The 19,389-nt window shown below is 32.0% G+C and overlaps 1 pseudogene; it reads left to right on the top strand.

The window, feature by feature from the left end:
* Positions 1-13,537, top strand: part of LOC149553325 (uncharacterized) — a 58,922-nt pseudogene extending 45,385 nt beyond the window's left edge.
* The last annotated feature ends 5,852 nt before the right edge of the window (positions 13,538-19,389 follow it).

Raw genomic sequence — 19,389 nt, 5'->3', positions numbered from 1 at the left:
AGTCACCACAATCTAACATGTATATGCTTAATTTGGTATTTCTGTTTATATGCATAGATTATGAGATGGATGTATGGTGAATAGTTTCTAAGGGTGAAAGTTTTAAGTGCTAATTCCCCCGTCCCCCACCCTCCCCTCCCCACCCCTTAAAGTCTACTTTATTATTTTATTTCCAACTTAGTCTTATGACTAGATCTTCTATTGGAATTTCCAAGACACAACATGTTGTGCTAAAAACATTAAAATGCTCCATAGAAAATTTCATCCTCTCTTTCCTGAATTTGGTTAAAACTTCTTATGCTCCTTTCTTGTGCTCCCTTAGGTAATCTTCCCAAATTGCCTCCTAGATTCAAAGGGCCTACAACTACACCTTAAGGCTTAATTATAGACATTTTTGGTAATACCATATGAAGGGTTGTTTATTTATGGAAGAAGGGATTATAGTTCTAAGAATAAGAAAGAATTAGAAGGAATTTGATTGAGGGGTGGCTTTTGTTGGGGACAATGACCTATTAGTGGTTTTTGTTTTAGTTCTCTTCAAAGAAAGATTCAACTTGAAATAAATTTTAGGTAGGTCTTCAAAATATTTATCTAGTAATCATTGGAACTTATTAGTATGAGTGTACATTCTTTTAGCTAGGTTCATTGACTTTTCTACTACCTTGGACTACCTTATAGATTTATGACACTGATTCTAATAATGAGTACCACTTATTAAGCCTCAAAAATTCATCTAATCCTCTCATATGTCTCCTCTTCTCTTTATAACACCCTTTGAACATGACGGTATTGATGATTTCTTACTTTGTTATCCCAAGCGCATGCATTAAGATCTCAATAAGGTCTTCTTGTTTGTTCTCAAAACCTAAATCTGGATACAAGATTGGAAATTCATTATGATTAGGAAGGACCATGTTTTAAACATTGTATGACTTAATTGACCACCAAAAATTATGATTTCATTCACTAGTAGAGTCAACAAATCCTATTGGAAAGCAATTTTTCCCTTGAAAATTAAGTTTGTTGCTTTCATGCAAAAGGAAAGATGATTATTTATAAAGCCAATTGTTGAGTTTCTATAATCGGAAGATCTCTAATATTTTTACTTTTGGGTGTAGCTACCTTTCTGAAAGATATTCAATAACTTCATTACAAGAGAGAATGTCTCTCACAGTTTTTTTAAACTAGAAAATACAAATGTAAAATACTCTAGATTCATCAAAATGAAGCAAATGTGAAATATAAAGAACCATTCCAACTTTACAATAATAAATAATCAACCACATCATTGATATTATTATTGAATATGAATTATAAATTTAACAATTCTTTGCTCCATTATTTTAGATTAATATAAGAATTTATCTATGATAAAATGTGAGTATCTTCAAATAAAATTCATCTCCATAGGAAAAAATTCATATAGATTAGTGGACAACAATAGCCAACATTCAAAAACTCTTATTATAAAACTAACTTTATATATGTTTCATCATAGAGTTTTTACTTTAATTAGTGCACACACACACACACACACAAGTGTTTCTTTGTATCTACCTAGGGTCAACCTTAAATTAGTATCAAATTATTAAATATATATTCACTCAATGCTAAAATTAACCATATTCAAAATTACTCCACCAAGAGTGAATAATTTTCTAGTTACCTTAAGTAATTAAACTTCTAAAGCATAATAGAAAATAAAACTAAACTATGGTGCTCATCATCAAAGAAGAATATCCATGTGTCCCAAAACCCTAGGATTTCTTTGCTAAAGTAAGTGGTAGTTGAGAAATTTTCAATTTTTCTTAGGTAGAAGTAAAAGAAGAGATGATCTATTGATGTGGCAACTTGAGATACACAATCCTCTCTTTGTATACTTCCTTCTCTTTGTGAATCTAATTGGCCTTTGTCTCATGCATTTCCAAATGTTTCTGGTTGACTATTAACATTGCTTCCACATGAGAAATCTTTAAAAATTCTCATATTGTCTATGCTTTCACTTCTTTCAGCTCCTCACAAATCTTTGACAATTTCTTCACTAGACATGGCCAAATTATACCCACATTTTGTACGCTATTTGTCTTCTCCATTGAGAAATTCCTTGATATCATAAATTCCATGCATGATAGATCTGTTCCTCCATTCAATGCAATCATTTATCACATCTAGAGGTTTTTTATCATCAAGTCATGATACTAGTTATTCTATAAGAAAATTTTGTAAGCCATATTCATGTACTTTTCCTATCCAAAAGACCTCTTTTACCCAATTTATGTTCTCCTTCTAATGGGACTCTATGCTTGATTCCATATACATAATATTCCATCCCGGTGCATGAATAGAAAGCCATTTGGCCAAACAATCAACAACTCTATTCCATTTGTGAGGAATTTAAGTAAAACTAATGAACTCAAGAGAGGTACAAAATAGATCTTGATTAAGAAAACTAGCTAGTTTCCAACTAATGTCCTGAAGCTTCTACGAGATAAGAAAGTTCACCACCACTTGGGAGTAAGACTACTAGATAATCTTGTGCCATCCCCTCAAACAAAATTTTTACACAACATATAAAATGGGTTGAGCCTCTATGAGATTCTTAGAATAGTAACCCTTTTGGACTAAGAAAAAGAATTTAACTTCACCAGAGACAACAAGGCACTCCCCAAATACTAGTAGGTCCTTGATTCCCCTAGGAAGCATCATCAGTGTTAATTTTAAGAGCTCCATGAGAAGGAGGAGTCCAATATCCCTCCCAATTTACTTGTCCCTTCCCCTATCATTAAGGATATTTGGGAAATATTTGATACCATTTATTTTTTGCCCCATTCTAAAGATGAAAATTGAGGCTATTTCATATAGAAAGATCAACTAGATCCATACTCCCATCAAGTTCATGCTTGGCATGAATAGATTCCTAAAGCGAATGTGAGATCTTTTACCAAAGATGCATAATGCTAATTTGGACATCATGAAAGATTCATTAATTCCTCTCTAACCAAATATGCCAAAGAATGAGTGATGGGCTAACAATCCAAGAAACATAGAAAGATCAACTAGATCCATATCCCCATCAAACTCATGCTTGGCATGAATAGATTCCTAAAGAGAATGTGAGATCTTTCACCAAAGATACATAATGCTAATTTGGACATCTTTAAAGATTCATTAATTCCTCTCTAGCCAAATATACCAAAGAATGAATGATGGGCTAACAATCCAAGAAACATAGAGAGGAGAAGTCTTGGAGGGAGCACTCCCCAAGTAGGCCCATAAGTTAGACAAAGAAAAAGCATGCCAACAAGAGAAACCCAAAAAACTCCACCAAAGGTGCCATAAGTGAGCAAAAAGGAGCAATGGAAGAAGAGATGAGAGACAAACTCTTCCCCAATACCATACAAAACAAAAAATGACGCCTTGAGATCTACATTTACAAAAATTATCCCATGTATGAAAATGACTTTGAGCCACTAGACACATGCAAAATTACACTTGGACCAAGAAAATTTACTCCAAACTTGTTTCCACCAAGGGATCTCAAAATCCCCTAAGAGTTATGTAGTTATCTCCTAATACCCAATAGAGACAGAATATTTACTAGACAAGGTAGTGCCCCAAGCCAAAACATTTGGTCCTACTAGATAGGAACACACCCTAGAGGCCAAACTTTGAGAAATATCTTGATGATTTGTGCCTCTAGGAGGCTAATTTGAAGAGTACTTCCATCTATAACTAACAATAGGTCCCAACTGATAAGGATTCTTGTAATGAGCCACTTTATCCCTTCCAAAATAAATAAATCATAAATATTCTAAAGATGAGGGTACATAGATAAGATGGAGGGGAACCCATCCCAAGCATTAGACCTAAACAAATCCTTGGAGCCCCTGTTACATATCTAGAAAAGACCATCTTAACTAAAAGAGCACCAATCTTTAGAGTATGCCAGGACATAGAGCCATGACCTTCAAGAGGAAGTGCATAAATAGAGAAATGATCAACACGTCTAAAATATTTATGAGTAATAATGCAGTCCCAAAGTTGATATTGTCCAAAGCACCATCGCCAATAAAGCTTAGTAGCCAACACTCAACTACTCAATATAGCTGATCAAAGACCAAGACCACCCTCCTTCATAGGCTTGCAAATAGTCTCCCAACTAATCAAACTTCATTTAGAGCAACACAAATTACCACTCCAATGGAATTTTTGAGAAAGAGCATCAAAATCCTTGAGAAAGTAAATAGGAGAAACCTTAACCATGCATCTATAAGTAGGAAGAGCTTGAATAAAATATTTAAGAAGGGTATCCTATGTAGTAGTAGAGAGCCATCTATAAGTCTAGTACTTTTCCTTTTCATGAATCTTATTAATCAAATTCTTCCAGAAGAGTCGTGGCTATCTAGAAACAACAATAGGGATGCTGAGATAAGTCAAAGGAATGGAGCCAATCTAAAATTGTAGGATATTAGTAATCCTTTGTTGAATAGATTTAGGATTTTTAAAAAAATAAATTGAAGATTTTTTCTCATTAGCTTTTTGATTACTGAAGGGAGTGACTCTAACCATGAAAGTGATTTTGTGAAGGAAATAGTGAGAGATTACTAGAAGAAGAGGAGTGGTGGTAAGGGAAAGGGAATTAGGGGTCAAAATGATGATAGGGTTTTGATCCCATTAGATGATAAACCTATAGCTCATAGAATGGAGAGGAAGTGAAAATATTTGAGGCTTCAAGAGCAGATGATTCAAAATTCTATGAAGAATGTGGAGCCAAAAAGAGAGGAAGATGGGGATTAGGAGGAAATTCTAAATTTTGACATTACTGAGGGAGAGATTAGATCTATCAAAGGTTTTTAGGAAACCCTATGACCATTCTAAAGGAGATTGGAATTATAAAACAACAAATATAGTTTATTGGAAAGGAAGTGGGGTAGGTTACCAAACTAGCTCGAGGGGAGTGCACTTTGGGTCAACATATTGTCAAATTTCTAAGGTAATTGTAAATACTGAAGAGGTTAAAAACCTTATGCACAAGATTCCATAGATTGAAGCTAAAAATAGGGTGTTGGAGAAGGCTAACAATTATTGTCAAAATAAGGTGACTAATCTAGAGGCCAAACTGAATAATATTGAAAAGATGATCAAGAAAATGGTAGACAATAATAGCAACTCTCTAAAGATTATGGTAGATAGTGTGAGCTATCTCCTAAAAAAGTTTGAGCAAGATAAAGGATAGGACTACCCTTTAGTGGTTGAGAACCAAGGTCCTAGAAAACACACTCGAGCCCACTCTAAGAAGAATGAGGAAATGAACAAGATGGATGAGGTGAAGGCCACTATAGATAATATGCACATTTTGGTAGACGAGACTGCTGACCTGATAAAGACTATTTAGCTATTTGGGTACTAGTCTATTGTTTCCTTTTTTCTATCCTTTTTATCTCTATTTTTGGTTGGCCTCCTATTTTCTCTTTTAGGAGGTCTATTTTATGTTAATTTGTGCTTTTATACTATGATGTTAGCTTTATGCTTCTCTTTTATGAATCTTGTTATTTTGTAAAAGGTTTTGGGTCCTCTAAAACCTATTTTTACTTAATCAAAACTTGTTGTCCTGATGTTGCTAAATAAATATCCAAAGTATATTAAAAGGCTTCAACTTCCTTGATTTGAGCAAGTCTCACAAGAGTAGAATCATCCACAATTAAAGGTGAGAAAGAGTAGATAAATCATTATCCCACCACCACCCTTGAATAGAGTTCTAGGACACCTAATACTTAATAAATCTTCCCAAGCCCTCAACCATAATGATGAAAGTATAGGAATAGAGAGGATCACCATGGCAGAGACTTGTAGAGGCATCAAATAGCTAGGAAGGTTAATCATTAAGAAGAACATAAAAAGGAAGAAGTGAGACAACTCATAGTCTAACTCACCAAGGCATAGCTAAAGAAAAAGGTAAGAATAATAATCCTCATGAAACTCCATTTAACTCTATCCTAGGGCTTATCCATATCCAACTTTAAAAAAACATAGATCGGTTCCTTGAACTAGCCATAGAGTGGAGAGCCTTGGTAGTAATAACCACCCCATCCAAAAAAATTGTTTCTACAACAAAACCAATTTATTCCTTTGAGATAATAATGGGGAGCCACTTTTTAATTCTCATAGTAATCAACTTAGTAATGACTTTGTAAACCACATTACATAAAGCAATAGGTCTAAAAAACTCTAGTTGACTAGCCCCCTCTCTTTTTTGAATAAGTGTTAAGAAAGAAGAATTCAATGCTTGAAGAATCTGATTGCTAGAATTGATTCCTTAACCATCTCAAAACATTCATGATTAATGATGTCCCAAAATTCCTAAAAAAATTCAACTAGATATCCATGGACACCAGGATGTTTCCCTTAGGCATGCCAAAGACCACCTCCTCTAAATTGTCCAAAGAGATCAGTTGCATGAGATAATCATTCATTTCCTTGGTAATAAGTGAAGTAATGAGGGAAAAAATACAAGAAAAAATAATATTCTCTTCATTATCAGCAAGAGGAGAGTCTTGAGATAAGAGGGTAGAGAAGTATTGAATAGCCTCTTAGAAAAAATCTAACAAGGAAGATAATTAAATACCTTTAGAATTAACCATTGAAAAAATATTGCTTTGATTCTCGCAAGATTGCATAATTCTTTGAAAAAAAAGAAGTGTTCTTATCTCTTTCCTAGAGACTATAAAATTTAGCTTTATTCTTTCAAAAAATTTCCTCTTGAAGTTCCCATTCTTCCAAAACTTTAGAAGCAAGGGATTTAGTCTTGCCAAGATCCTTAGAAAGACCTCAATCTTTAATCCTCCTAGTTATGACATCTTGATGTTCCTAAAAAATTATCTTCCTACAGTAAAGGTTCTAAAAAAATTTTCTATTTCGTATCATGATATGCCTTTTAACATATTGAATCCTTTTCAAAAATTAAAACATAATAGTACCATATGTAGGAGCTCCATCTCTCCATGAAAAAAATACAAGACCATGAAGAGAGGAGTTATGAATCTACATCAACTAGAACTTAAAAGGTGTACACTTTGGAATAATAACCCTAGTTGAAGAAAATTTAAATAAAGAATTTCCAAATAGAGAGTAAGGGTGCCACTAACCTAGAAACAAGAAAAATAAAATCTATCTAGATGTTTTGAGATAGCATCATTCCTAGTCCTTCTATTATTCCAATTATATAGACCATTAGAATGCTTAACACTAGAGAGGTGCAAAAATGCTATGCATTGACAAAGAAGAGTAGAAGAAGGCCCTAGTCTAGCCAAACCACATTTTTCTCTTCTAGACTTAAAACTAAAGTGAAGTCTCCTACTAACACCCAAGGATGAAAAGGGTGAAAATATCTAACATATTTAATATGCCTCAAAGGTTCCTCCTTTCACAAAAAATAAATAGGTGCATGCACATTAGTAAGATCATGATTACCTCACTAGAGTCCAAAGAAGAAGCCACCAAGAGAGAGCTAAGTGAGAAGACACCCAGCCAAAGTGAGGAATTTTTTATGGATCCCAAAATATAGCCAAACCACTAGCACTTCCCATAGCCCCAACACACTAGGATTATCAACGAGGCCAAATTCTAGAGGCACATTAGATTGTAGACTCCATAGAAAGCTTATTGTATTGGATACAAAAATCATCAAGAGAATGATCAACCACTAGATTATGAATAGCCTTTTTTTCTAGGGATGTTATTCAAAGCCATAAAATCCCATGAGAGAATAATAATAATTGAGTAGAATGGGGAAAATGAGAATCCAATGGTTTCACTTACCCAAACTCCTTAGAGGAGGAGAAAAGGAAACCCTCTTAAAGGGTCAGTGCATCCACTCCAAGGGGAGAGGAGACCTCTTACCCTTACTAGATGCTAGCACATCCTTAACCAAGTTGGTTGAAACAATGTAATTATCCTCAAGAACCATAAGTGTCACCAGACTTTTAGACTTAAGAGCCATAGGGACCTCACTCTTCTAGTGTACCAAAACTTGGCATGCCCCATAAGTGTCATGAGGTGCATCTCCCTCATTTGAGAAAATTGGATAAGAAGAGATAGTAGGAGGAATATCCACCTCTAAAACCATACTATCTAGCACCTTAAAATGAGTAAAATTGAAATCATATTGTCAATCTTTCAAAAGCCTCTTCTAACCATGCCCCTTAGCTCATTGGAAATCATGGGTAAAATATATCCATCCTTATCCTACATGTGAACCTTTCCTTTTCTTTTATTATCTAGTTGAGTCTTCTCCTTAGTTTTATTTTCCATCTGGGCTTGTCCTTTTGATACAACATCTTCCAAAGAGCCTCCATTTGTTAATCATAGAACCATCCACTTCTTTGGAAGTCATGTTTTGAGGACAATGATGGTGTAAATGACCATAATCATGACATATCTAGCATAAAAAAGGAAGGTATTCATAATCTAATTATTTAACCTAGGAAGAAGACCCAAGAAAAATTTCCAAAGAATCTATTAATGGATTATTCAAGTCAATTTTAGCACAAATTCTAGAAAAAGAAATAAATTTTTAATTGAGGGATTGATGTGCAATCGTAGTTGGTCTTCCTAGAAAAGCAACAATTTGATGGAGAATGTCTTCTCACCAAAATTCTAGGGGAAGGCATGGCAAGTGAACCCATATTGGCACTATTGAAGGGAGATCCTCAGTAGAATTAAATCTTGAATGCCAAGGTTTGACAAATAACCTAAAATGGTTGTAAAAATAAGGGCCTTCTTCAAAAATATGATCATGATCATCCATGCATAAGAATACAACAAAAAAATAGCTATTCCTATCTATCTTTACCTCCATATCTCCTTCCACCTTCCATAAGTGATGAATCCATGCCTCAAGAGCTGATAAGGAAATCCAAATTACTAGAAATTTTCATATCTCGATATGATTATTCCAATATTTAATTTTTTCCATCATTTTTGTTGGAGGAATAACCAAAACGAGGTGATCATGGCTGCATGTAAAATAACCATTAACTTTTTTATTATCTTTGAGCTCTCCCCTAAATAAAATGATTTAGATCTTGTTAAATGCACATTTACAGATAAACCATTCATCCTGACCAACATGAAAGTTGATTCCATATTGTTGATCACATTAGCAGTTTCTTTTCAAGATTCACTCTTAACACTAACATGTTTGATTGCCTCTTGCTCCTCTACAAATGATCTATTAATGTTTTATTATTTAGGGAATTAATGACTACAATAGCAGGTATTTCATTTTTTGGTATTGGTATAGGGTGTTGAATAGAATTAGTATATTAAGCTATGATTTTCATAAATTGTTTCATGTCATGTTTATCCTTGGAATCCTTCTATAATAGTTCAATAATCTTTTTATTGGATACCTCAAAAGTCTTCATATCAGCCATTCTACTTTCTTTTCCAAGGTCTACCTTTGATATTTGATACTCTTGAATAGTCATTTAATTATCTTCCATATCCTAGTCCTGTTTGGCATTTTATGTCATCTAGTGCCCTGTGTTCTCATCAAATTCAAGCCTACACTCAGTTTTTTGAATTTTTCTCTTAGGTTTATTTATTAATAATTTACTTACTAGGTCATCAATAGGAAAAGATAGAGGTACTATACTTATTTTCTTGGTAATGAAAGTTTCAAACCATTTAGGTGCTATGAGGCTCTTCTCTAGTGTTGTGAACCTACTGGTTAAGGTGAGGGAATCCATAGGAATGTTTCCTTCACCACTTAGGGCTTGTTAATTTTTAGCCATATTGGAAGTTTTGTAGTCATGAACCTATTCCTTTTTTTGTTTTACTTATGGAGGATAAAAAATACTAATGTCTCATAGTCTTTCTTAGGAATACTTATGCTTTTTTCTCCTAGGTGCTTTAGTGAGCTATCCATGTGATAGGTTGTATTATGTTTTGAACTTGACCCTTTGGTGGAGTTGGTTCAACTTCAAGTTCCTGATTACCTATTGTAGAATCATTAACAATAGGATTAGTTTTGAGGGTTCTCTTTTTCAAAAGCCATCACTTTGGTCTTTTGATCACATCGATAGTTCTAGATTACATGTCATCTTCTTCTCTTTTACTCCAATCTATCTCAAGAAGTGGATACCATTCAATGTTTTCTAGGTACTATGGGTCTATTACATATTTTTCTCATCATTTTTTATTCCATTCATGTCTAGGTCAATTTTGAAGGTTACTATCTACTTCATAGTCATTCTTGACCATAGCCTCTTTCTGACTTAGAATTCATTTGGGAAATTGGCCCAATAATCTTTCACATGTGGAAATTTTTTGAAAAAAATATTTCCTTGGGATGTAGGGCTTTAGATTCAAGTTCTAGATTCATTTTCTACTAGCATGGCATCTTTGAGAATTTTACATCTATAATGACCTAGTTCTATAGGGAACAAGACTCTTGATGCCCTTTTAATTCCTTTCAATTGTTATTCAATGATAAAAAAAGATGCCATTATACCTCCAATAGTGTGATATTATCAATGAAATATTAGGGTAATTTAAGACTTTCACCATCAATAGCCCTAACTATGATATAGGTTATTTTGGTAATTGTAAAAAATGACAGCCATAGGTATCAAATACTTCCATAGCTCCCTTAGAAAGCATGTTTCTTTATCTCCCCTTTATCTCAATGACTAATCTCTATAAAAATACATCATTGACCCTTTTGTATTATTTAGAGGGTTTCTTGTCTTGCATATGTTTGTAATCCTCATAAATTTTCATGTCTTGAGTTTATAGCTCATGGAGAAGCCCTTTCTAGTATTTTGAAATAGCTAAAATATAGAACAGGTAGGATGACATGAAGAATGGGGTAAAATTGGCTAATGCTAATAGCTCTCTATACAATATTTCATCTATTAGCTCTACCCAATCAATAAATTTTTCACCTCCAACAATTTTTTGTATAAAGAAATACATCCAATTTTCCTAATGAAAAGCATGACTATTTCCTTCAACCTTATTTAGGAGGAAAACCACATCTACAATCTCCTTTGTGAAATATTGAATAGTCAAGGGCTTAGGAAATTGTGAGCCTCATTTTCTAGTTTCAAAAGGCATCTTTGTGTGATGAGAGAATGATAGTATTTCTTCTTTGATTCATATATTTGTGTTGTCTCCTCAAAGGTCAAGGCTCATTGGGTTCTTTATGGGAATTTTCAAATTTGCTATAATAGTAATCAAATCAATGCTTGCCAAGATTTCTCCTCAAACCTTTTTGATGCATCTATTTTTTGAGTCATATCTATTTATACATTTTATCATTAATTCAAGGAATTTGAGAGAAAGAGGACAACTTGTGGCTTCTAATAATCTATTGGTTGTTAGATTTTCAACAATGGTTCTACTTTGGTCATTTTTATTCTGTCTATTAATCTCATCAAGTTCACATTCACCAAGTATGTATCAAATATTTTAGAGAGAGAACTCAAAAAATATGTCTCTTTTTCATGTCTGGGAGCTTTGGTCAAAAAGAGACATGTCAATCTAAAAATGAAAGAAACCCAAAAAATAAAACAACCCAATTTTTCTTAAAGAAAAACCAAAAATGGGAAATCATAGAAGACAATGCATGAACTTACCAATTTCTTGTGTCAAAACACTCCTACAAATACTTACTATCTTTTTCATCTCTGACCTAAGAAAAAATAGTGAAAAGACTATTATTTATAGTAAGAATTTGAAAAATATTGCAAACTAGTATGGGAGTGTGGAACAATCAATACATTCAAGTGGGAATATTTATTTTTCAATTCCTCCTGTCAAATACACATGTATCTCCTATTTTTAATGACCTAATCTTACTATCACACTTTTCTAATGATGACCTATACTCTGTCATGTAATCACCAGCTATCATTATCAAAATATTTTATTATTTGGTAGTTCCATTCCATCCTGTATGACATTCTAGATTTGGGAAGTCTTTGTAATGATTTGTAGTCGATCTCTTATTAGAAAAGAAACACCTACAAATAAAAATCATCATAGAATGGTAAATTAATGAAATCTCAATGTTGGACTTAAACTTGAAACTAGGAGGTTCAAAGTTCAAGTTCAATATCTAAGCTTGGTGGACTACCAACTGAAGACTAAAGGAATGAGGCTTTCAAATTTCTCACAAACAACTTGGTGCAGCCCCTCATAAAAGTATATAGGTTACACTAATGCTCAACAACCAACTCACCTACTATCATCCCTTCTTCCCATCCTCAACATAAACAAGTACTTTAGTACATCCTCAACATAAACAATTACTTTAGTAAACAAGTACTGACTAAAGAGGTACTTCTATACAAAATTATACAAGTTACCTATTTTATAACACACATTTCAAATAAGTTCTATATTGCTTAACCCAATGAATAAGACTAAGTTGAAATAAAGAAAAACTAGTAAAAACCCAAAATAACTAATTATAGTAAGCATGGAAGAAATCAATTTAAAAAACAATGATTGATACATATTTTTGTCAAGAAATTACCTCAATTTATTCTTTAGGAGTAGAAAAAATAGTTTAAATAAATAGATACAAAGTTAGCATTAAATATCTGATAATGATGTTATCAACAAACATAGAGGGAATATACAATAAAAAGATATTCTATTATAAAAAAAAGTAAAACTGAAATCCCATACTATGAATAGAGTATTTTTGAAAATAGATGAGAATACTTAGGTGGGTTCTCAAAGGAAGTCACTCAATTCATTGGAGTTGATAAGAATAATGACTCAAATACTAGTTTTGAGTTTAGTATTTTGATTGGAGTTGTAACATGGGTAGATTTGTATAAAAGAAGACATTTCATTCATATAATTTATGGAATCCAATTCATGGTTCATGCAAAAGTGGACATTAGATTTGTGTTCTTCAATCTGATCAAGGATGACCAATGAATTCTTATACCTCTAGATATTGTGACCTACAATGATATAATTATATTGAAATTTGAAGAGAACATGAAACAAGGTATGAATTATTCTTATTTTTCTAGTATGCAAAAACTAGGATTGCACTATTATTAAATGTTATGAAGGTGGATGATAATATTTATTTTAGGGTTGATAAGTTGGCTGAGTCACTTAAGCCTTTCTAAATTAATAAAACTTGTTATGGCTTTGTTATACCTTGTGACAAAATAGATCCTTTTGGCAAGTATATGTCTAGTATGTGATATCCCCTATCATGGGTTTTTGTAAAATGGATAAAGGAGTCTCCAATTGCTAAAAATAATATAGAGGGGACAAAGGATAGATCATGAGACTTTGGTTAGATGAAGGAAAGAAGGATAAGAATAGGTAGATCACTAAGCCTTCTATGTATGACTTTTCTCTGAGTAATCCTTCCTTTTCCCATGAATTGATTCTTGATATCATTGATGTATACAAGCTAAAAGACAATGAGATATGCTATACTGATCTCAAGTATTTCAATTTTATTTCTTCTCTCAAGGAATCAAAGTTGTATCATTTATCCTAGGATGTAGAATATGTGTATGTGGGAATTGTTCTAGTAGAATAAGATGAAGTAATGATATAGTATACAATGAATTATCATTAAAGAGGGTTAATGTGACTTACCTATACATTACTGATATTGAGTTTGAATAGTTTCATGTGACTTCAACTATGTGTAGTATGTTTTACTAATGATTATAATTATGTTTGATCAATCTAAGTTTAGATTTGAAGGAATCTAAGTATATATTTCAATAAATTGTTGTAGTTTATATGACTAAGTTATTGATTCAGTAATTCAGATTCAATGTTTCTTTATCTATTTTATTAAATTATAAAGAGGAAATTATGGAATATGTTTTTATATACCTGTCATAGGTTTAGTTAAAATATGAACTATGTGAAGAATCATCCCAAAATATGTGATCTCTATTTTTATTTCCTTGCAAGATTCACTTAGCAAATCCACCATTTCCATGATCTTAAAATCAAGAGGAACTCTTGGTATATAAATATCATGTTTTGGGAGTTTACACAAAGTCTAATTTTATATTCAAAAATAAAATAAATGTTCCTTCTATAAAACTAATATCATGATCCTCTATAGATGATTTAATAATGAAATCTAAACTACTAGACTCAGTGAAATCAATGCATAAAAATCAAAATTAAAAAATGTGGCAATATATGATATACTAACTTTTAACAAATGAAATTGTCACAATATTCATGTTCTAATGTGGAATTTCTTTCATGTAAGAATCAATATGAATCTAGCAAAGATCATAATGAAAAGAAGTCTTCCCATAAAAGATGTTACTTGTTGTGGGGTTTTCACACGATCACCCAATTGCAAATGGGGAATCCCTATTTTCTCTTGGTCTTGTCATTATGGCTTTATTTATTTTTAGTCTTGGGCTCAAACTTCTAAGGTCCCTTGTTTTGAATCAGAATTTGTAAAATTGGCCAAGTTTAGAAAGTGTTGTCCATATGTCTCCCATAGTGGAAAATATTTGTTTGTCTAAGAATTGAATGTCTTAGCATGCTATTCTTATCTTGATTACTTTTTAGAAAGTTTATTTATAGTAAATTCCATTGCCTCCCAAATTAAGCTTATTTTTACTTTGGAAAAACTTACTCTTTTTAGAAAGTCTATTTTTAGTAAGTTTTCTATTATTAAATTTCATTCACTCTCAAATTTAGCTTACTTTGACTTTGGGACAACTTCATACTTTTACAAAGTCTTTTTTTGGCAAGTTTATTTTGGTAAAAAGTGAGCTTTGGTTGATAAAGAGACAAAAGGGTATCCATTTCCATATCAAAATGAATGAATATTGTCAATTAGAAAATTGTCAAGTCTAGAATCACCCTTGAAATATCCAAAAGTGGAAAGACATGAAAACATTAGGAAAAATGGTTCTCGTGGAACTCTTCCATCAAGGACAAAATCCTTGACCACTAAAAAAATCTTGCCTTCGAGAAAGATGGTTGTTGTAGAAATCTTCCATCATGGACTAAATCCATGACCACTCAAAATTTCCTAGAATAAGAAAACTAAAAATCTTGGAAAAAAATAGCTCACATTGGAAATTTATCCTTCATGGAAGAAAAAATAGCCAAGTCTTAAAAAATTTCTCCTTCAATAGAAGGAAAAATGGTTAAGTGTTGTATATTTTCTCCTTCATGGAAGAAAAAATGTTGATGTGTTTGAAAATTTCTCCTTCATGGAAGAAAAAATGCCTAAGTATTGGAAAATTTCTCCTTCATAGAAGAAAAAATGGCTAAGTGTTGTAAATTTCTTCTTCATAGAAAAATAATTGTATAAGTGTTGGAAACTTTTTCCCTCATATCTCAAATTTCACCCTCCAAGTGTTCGAATTTTCTCCTTCATGGAAGAAAAAATGGCTAAGTGTTAGAAAATTTCTCCTCCATGGAAGAAAAAACTACCAAGTGGTGGAAAATTTCTCCTCCATGGAGGAAAAAATGGCCAAGTCTTGAAAAATTTCACCTTCATCAAAGGGAAAAGTGGCTCCTTCATGAAACACAAATGATTAAGTGTTTGAAATTTCTCTTTCATGGAAAGATGAAAAATGCCTAAGTGTTGGAAAATTTCTTCTCCATCAAAAAAAATTCAAGGAATAGATGATATTTGGTTAAGTGTGAAATTTGGCTAATTGTTGGAAATTTATCTTTCATGGAAGAAAAGATAGCTGAGTGTTGGAGATTTATCCTACATGGAAGAAAAAATGAGTAACTATAAAAAAATTTCTCCTCCATATCTTAAATTTCACCCTCTTCAAGTGTGTACACATGACTAAAAAATGCTTGATGGTGATAAAAAAAAAGGGGGAATTATTTACAAATATAAGGAAAGGTGTAGAAGTGAATTAAATCATTTGAAGAGAAAGGTGTCAAGAGAGTGAAAGGGATATTTTTTTGATAAATAAATTAATTTTCTAGAGAGAGAGAGATAGAGGTCTATATGTTTCATTTTGAATTTGTTGCATGATTCTTATATCAATTATTTATATTTTTCAAGAGGAGAAAGCTCTAGTTCTAGAAATTCAAGAAAGATGCTCAATTAAAAAATTCTAGTATCAACATCAAAGACATCCAAGTACTAAGTGATCTAATCCAAGGCATTCAAGGTTCAAAGACCAAAGTTCAAATTAAAAAATCCAAGAACATGGTGAAGGAAGTTCATTATGAGGAAATCATAATGTGACCAAATTATTAGCAACATATTCCAATCCATTATAGGGAGATAAATATCAGAGTAGGTACATTTAAGATGGGAAGTTTGAGGAGAGAGTTTTAGAAAAGTCAATCACAGTTTCATTTTAGCTATAAAAAATGATGCAGTTGGAATAGAATCAAACACACATCACCTCCATCATGATTTTGTTCTCCAAGTTAGACTTCTATCCATGAGGAATATAATAAAAAATAATCTATTCAAGGAAGACTGGTCATTTATCAAGGAATAGACATGCACAATGGATATTTATTGCATGTCACTCTCTTTTGGTGCATACATGCATAGTGGGAATTTATTACCCATTATGGTAGTGTATTTCTTATTGCATTAATGTAGATTTCTTTTCTTTTCTCTAACCCTAATTAGAGATGATGTGGCATGATCTTGGCCATTAATTATTGTTATCATCTAGGCCATCTATTATAATTGAGGATCTATATAAAGGCCCAACACCTCATTTGTAAAGGGAAGGATTTTATGAGATTGTTGCTATGAGATACTAAGATAATAGAGTTCTCATTGAAGCTTGGTGAATACTTGATGTGTCTTTGTGAGCTTACTTGTTCTATAAAAATCCCTCATTTAGATTAAGTCTAGTATATTTTAAGTGTTGTGATTTCAATGGAGAAGATCATAGCTCATTGATGAATTCCTTTGGTTCATACTTTTGATGTTTTACTAATTATAAATCATTGTGCCAAGCCAGTGTGAAACTCTTTCATGCATATATTTAACTTTTATCATTCGTATACATTGTTTTTTATGATGGCTTATTTGTTGTTATAAAAATATTTGGCATAACCATTGAAGATTGCACTAATTTACATGTAGTTATAGTATAACTTAGCAAAGCAGAGCTTGGTAAATTGAGGAGTTTGTGCACTAGAATACCATCTATTATCATCACTTCCCTTAGGAATAGAATAGAATCTCTAAACCCTATCCCATTTCATTCCTACATATTTGTGAAAACCCAAAAGGAACTTCGTTGAATTTTTTTGGATAGCTCCCACATCTAGTATGGCCTGAAATGAATTTTACTAAACACACATAAGGCCCCATGTGATCATTAGAAAATCACATACACCACTCAACTTATCCATAGTCAAGACCTAACATTGAAGGAACCTTGGAGACATTGTATGATTATCTTTCAATCTTAGCATAAATGAGACTATGTTCAAGAGAGGATAAGATATTTCAGTATATTGTGCTACTATTTATGGCTCATAAAACATGCATCAACATTACTCTACTAAACGCTACACAAGAACTTCTAGAACTTCTAGCTCATCTGTAAAAATAATAATAAATCATTCTTTATGATATTGGAGTTACTCACTTAGCCAAATTAATCTCTAGTGATTTCATTTAGAACCATTTACATTTCCACTAAACCAAGAACCCATTGACCTCATTTCATTTTTTTTTATTACAATAATACCTTAAAAAATGAATTTTTAAAAATAGAAATTATAAAATTGATCTTTACGCTTGTGAAACTTTATCTTTTTCTTCAAATTAAGAACATGAATATAAACTTTGCATTAATATCAACCCATTCTCTCTCTTTTTATTATTAATTTAAAAAAATAGCTATAGTTTTTGGCTTGTCATTGTTAAATGCACAATGGATCAAACTTTGAAGACAACCTTGTTGAAGTTTGCACTAATTTTCTTACTTGTATAACTAGAAACTAGAATTTCCATATTTATGTCACACCATTTTCTAATAGTGAAATCAGTTTAGAAAATGTATTTGGGGTTTTCCTAAGATTTCAAGGTTTGGAGTGATTCAAAGTCCACTTAAATGTTAATTATGATTTATCGAATACACATTATACATTAAAGTATCAAATGCTGGTAAGAAACAACATTTAAAAATATGCCCATTAACTAATTATGAGACATAAAATATTATAAGTTTAGAAATGTATCTTAGAATAATTATAAGTAATAAATAAAAAATAAGAGAATGTATATAAGTAAATTATTCATAAAATGGCCTTAAGGTGTAAATTGCATTTAAAAAATGTTTTCTTAATTGTTATTGTATGTGAATTAATTATTCATAGATATTGCTCCCTCATCTCAATAGTAAAAATAAGATTGTGTGATCTATTATGGGTGTTAGGGTCAAAAGGTGGTAACTTCAAAGTGTCACTAAAAGTAGGTTATCTATAGTATTGCTAATTTGTTTTAACAATTTTGCATAATTGATCTATTACTTTTACACAAATATATTAATAATCTCACATGATTAATAACAATAAAATTGTGCTCCAAAAAAAAAAAACTATTAACTCATAAATCTTTTTCTAATCTTTTAAATCATAATATATAATATAATATAATTCTAACATAAGCTATAATTGATACTCTTCATCTACAAAGCAATGCTAAACTAAAAACATCAGTAAATAGATTATGGTCTTGGGCTCTCTATTGAAAACCCATGCACAACCATGTCACTTGTATATATTAACATGCTTCCACTATTTGCAAAATATAACTTTTTCCTGATTATAGCTCAAACCTTTGGAACTTCAACTTCTTTAATGTCTGTCATTGCCAACAAAAGCTGATGGAAAAGATATGAAAATAATTAATGCATCACTTTTCTTTACATGGCCCTTTTTAAATCCAAGTTTTGAAAAACACTAAGCATCAATCTATTGATCAATGAAGAATGGCATTACCTTTGTTCATATTGTGAATTCATATTTTTTATTAGAAGAAATGAAAGTAACCTTTTTTCATGTTAACTCATATAAATTATGATAACATGTATTTCAATAGTCGATCACACAATGGTTTGAGTCAAATTTTGGGAAGGTGCTGGGGAGGATTTTGCTCTGCTAGGGTTTCACATGATCTTTGAGTTTCCTTGCATATGACTCTCTATCTGAGCTCTCCTTCTATGTTTTCCACTTGTCAAACTACATTTATTGTGAGATTTTTTAAGCTAGTTTGTAATGGCCTCGATCAGTGGTGACCCAAGTGCTAATACTAGTGTTCACATTGCTACTTCAGAAAGCCATGGCACCTCCATTGAAAAAACTTCCTTGCAAGTTTGTCCCAAAGATTTTTCATGAGGTAATCCTAATATTATCATT

This window comes from Cupressus sempervirens, chromosome 6 (assembly GCF_028749045.1).
Source record: "Cupressus sempervirens isolate cs-2001-9-10 chromosome 6, ASM2874904v1, whole genome shotgun sequence".
NCBI classification, from domain to species: Eukaryota; Viridiplantae; Streptophyta; class Pinopsida; order Cupressales; family Cupressaceae; genus Cupressus; species Cupressus sempervirens.
This window is presented reverse-complemented; position numbering and strand designations above follow the sequence as displayed.